This window comes from Priapulus caudatus, unplaced genomic scaffold (genome assembly GCF_000485595.1).
Source record: "Priapulus caudatus unplaced genomic scaffold, Priapulus_caudatus-5.0.1 Scaffold350, whole genome shotgun sequence".
In the NCBI taxonomy this organism is placed as follows: domain Eukaryota; kingdom Metazoa; phylum Priapulida; class Priapulimorpha; order Priapulimorphida; family Priapulidae; genus Priapulus; species Priapulus caudatus.
Window position 1 is genome coordinate 157,163 of NW_014577411.1, and position 3,499 is coordinate 160,661.

General features: G+C 48.5%; 1 protein-coding gene and 1 long non-coding RNA gene across 3 annotated transcripts in view; one reads left to right on the forward strand and one right to left on the reverse strand.

The window, feature by feature from the left end:
* Positions 1 to 2,825, reverse strand: part of LOC106809395 (deleted in autism protein 1 homolog) — an 11,297-nt gene extending 8,472 nt beyond the window's left edge. The window contains exon 1 of one of the 2 annotated variants that reach the window (XM_014812461.1): positions 2,786 to 2,825. The gene's annotated coding sequence lies outside the window, so the exon portion shown is untranslated. Of the gene's footprint in view, positions 1 to 2,430; positions 2,467 to 2,785 lie in introns of those variants that run through there. The other variant, XM_014812462.1, reaches the window with a different exon arrangement.
* Positions 2,826 to 3,025: 200 nt separating this feature from the next.
* LOC106809396 overlaps positions 3,026 to 3,499 on the forward strand; it is a 5,854-nt gene continuing 5,380 nt past the window's right edge. Inside the window, exon 1 of the long non-coding RNA XR_001393869.1 lies at positions 3,026 to 3,239. This is a non-coding gene — a long non-coding RNA (uncharacterized LOC106809396). The remainder of the gene's footprint in view (positions 3,240 to 3,499) is intronic.

A 3,499-nucleotide genomic window follows, 5' to 3' on the forward strand; every position in this document is an offset into this window, starting at 1 on the left:
TGTGAGTGTGTCACTGTGTGTACGTGTGCGTGTGCATGTTTATGTGTCACCGTGTGTGCGTGTGAGTGTGCGTGTGAGTGTGTCACTGTGTGTACGTGTGCGTGTGCATGTGAGTGCGTGTGCGTGCGTGTTTGTGTGTGCGTGTGTGTGTGCGTTCAAGTGTGTCACTGCGTGTGCGTGTGCCTGTGCGTGTGAGTGTGCGTGTGAGTGTGTCACTGTGTGTACGTGTGCGTGTGCATGTGAGTGTGTGTGCGTGCGTGTTTGTGTGTGCGTGTGTGTGTGCGTTCAAGTGTGTCACTGCGTGTGCGTGTGCCTGTGCGTGTGAGTGTGCGTGTGAGTGTGTCACTGTGTGTACGTGTGCGTGTGCATGTGAGTGTGTGTGCGTGCGTGTTTGTGTGTGCGTGTGTGTGTGCGTTCAAGTGTGTCACTGCGTGTGCGTGTGCCTGTGCGTGTGAGTGTGCGTGCGTGCGTGCGTGTTTGTGTGTGCGTGTGTGTGTGCGTTCAAGTGTGTCACTGCGTGTGCGTGTGCCTGTGCGTGTGAGTGTGCGTGCGTGCGTGCATGCGTGTTTGTGTGTCCTTGTGTGTGCGTGTGTGCGCGTGTGCATGTGAGTATGTCACTGTGTGTGCGTGTGAGTGTGTCACTGTGTGTACGTGTGCATGTGCATGTGAGTGCGTGTGCGTGTGCGTGCGTGTTTGTGTGTGTGTGTGTGCGTGTGCGTGTGCATCCGAGTGTGTCACTGCGTGTGTGTATGTGTGCGTGCGTGCCTGTGTGTGCGTGCGTGCGTGCGTGTGCGCGCGTGCGTGTTTGTGTGTCCTTGTGTGTGTGTGTGCGTATGCATGTGCGTGTGTGTGTGAGTGTGTCACTGTGTGTGCGAGTGCGTGTGCATGTGAGTGTGTCACTGCGTGTGCGTGCGTGCGTGTTTGTGTGTGCGTGTGTGTGCGTGTGCGTGTGAGTGTGTCACTGTGTGTGCGGGTGTGTGTGTGCGTGTGCGTGTGCGTGCGCCTGTGTAATCTTGGACTTTGTTTTTGTTTCACGAGACCTGGGGTAATTTTATTCAACTAATGCAAAGCAAACAAATAAGAATAGCTTAAAATATTTTATATTTGCAGTGCATATATGTATCTTACATAATGTCATAATTATAGCTACAGAAAGGCTATCTGTATACTCGTAAGGCATATTAGAAGAAATTTCATGAAAAAAACTTATTAAAACTTCCAAACCAAGTGACGGATAATTCGTATCGTTATGCAGTAATCCTATGGACGCCAGTGACGCGATCGTGTTGTTTTCACCGGCGTTCTGCTGGTGGTCACGTGACTACTGATCTGTGACGTAGCTCCGCCCGCACCTATATGCAGTGGCGCTTATTTCCTCCACGCAAACTATTAAGACATCCATCTCACACAGTGATCTTGCGACACGTACACGCATGATTGCGCAACAGGATGCTCTGCTGATTGCCGAGTGTGTGTGTGTGCATGAGAGAGAGAGAGAGCAGGGTTCTGCCCAGGATTTTTTAGTGCCGGGCGCATTCAGTTGTTGTCGCAAGATGCAAGCGCCGTAGGCGCGAAGCCAATCTAGGGGGGGTCCGGGGGCATGCCCCCCCTGAAAATTTTTGATTTTTGATAGTCTGAAACTCAATTTCCTGCATTCTGAGCAATAAAAAGCCCATATATCAGACTTTTTTTTATATTTTTTTTTTTATATCAAAAATTAGTGCCGGGTGGAGATATATAGTGCCGGGCGGCAACCGCGAGTGCCGGGCACACCCGCCCACTGCCGCCCACCGTGGGCAGAACCCTGAGAGAGGGAATGTGTATGTGTGTGTGTGTATGCGTGAGAGAGAGAGAGAGAGAGCTAGAGGTGTGTGTGTGTGAGAGAGAGAGAGAGCTAGAGGCGTGTGTGTGTGTGTGAAAGAAAGAGAGAGAGCGAGAGAGGACGGATGAAAGGATAGACGGCAGCAGTGCATATATTGTAAGTCCTGTTGAATGTTGTTGTGGGGCGAGTAAATAATACAGTGAGTAGAGTATTAAATGGACTCCTGAAATAGTAGAGAGAGGGGAGCTATGCCAACGCTTCACGTGCAGGATAGAAACTGGCCTATGCTCATAATGCTGTGAGCAGCCGTGTAGTAGCCGTGCAGTAGAGAGCCTGCCGGTTATTTAGCCCTTTGTCTGGCTACGCCTATATCTGTATAGCCTTTGTTTGTACACCGGGTTGACATTTATTATAGGACGTAACATAAGGCCAGCAGAGCGGGGTGGGGTGCCCCGTTGTCCTGTTTGTGGTGTGGCAATGTTGACTAACCACGCTATCGCACCGGAGCCGGAACGAACGCTGAGTTGGCCGTGACCAGAGGAGAGAGCGCAGTAGCACTAGAGGCGCTCGTGAGGGAGTGGAGATCGGGTGGCGACGGTACGACGTACAAGGTAGGAGTATCTATCTTGTATCTCTCGTTGTCACTATCCACCGTGTTGCACTGCACTATACGTAAGGTGAACTGTTAGTTACTGCGTATTGTCAGGTGGCGCCCTCAGGTGTCGCGGAAAGACACGAAAACGCTACATAAGATTAAGAATATCGGGCCATTTTATCGCCAATGCCTGGAGTCTTGAACACATTCCAAGATCGCTGAACACGTTTATCTGCGCAGTTTAGATTGTTAATAACGATACACTGTGACAATAACTGTATTTATATGATGCCGACAGACCACTCTTTGCGATAGTCATAACTCTTGCATGAATTACTCAACAAACTCTGTATAAATGTTAAAATTACCTCTAATCTCTCATTCGCCTTGTTTTGATGGAGGTGCCGCCCTCTATAAAATGCAGTGTGTTAATTATGTTTTCTCATAATGTTTTATTAACGACTATTTAGCGCTCGCATTCCAAAAATTGTACAAAAAATGCTTAAATTACAGTGATATTAAAACATAGCACATAGATAGCCTACTATCTTTTCGGATTTGTATAAGATTGAAGAGATTTTTATCCCACAATTCATTCTTCCCATGGGCGCAGACATATTGTTTCGAAGGCAGCGAACACATCATCCACCGCACAGTCGCCGGTGAAACTGTTTCCTGTTGTGTTTACCCCAATTAATTAGATTTTAGGCAATTGAGTAAATATGGTGGACATCAGTGGTTCCGGAGGAGGTGGCCCTATTGCTATAAGCGTCGACAATGCGATATTTATTATCCCAGCCATTATTATCATTGCTTTAGTGTGTAAGTATTTATTATGTATACACTCACTAGTCCGCTTGTCGCCGTTAGTAACAGCCTGCTTCACAAATAATAGGTGCGGGCGGACAGCCGGGAACTTTGCCACATCCGGGACTTTCTTAAACCTAGCAACCAGCTGTGCCGGTGAAAACAACAGCATGTCTCCGTGAGCTTACACACGCAATACGGCTGCGACTAGGGACAGCGCGTCTCCCATGGTACCGAATTCTCTCCCTAGAGGGCCTTATTATTATTATTATTAT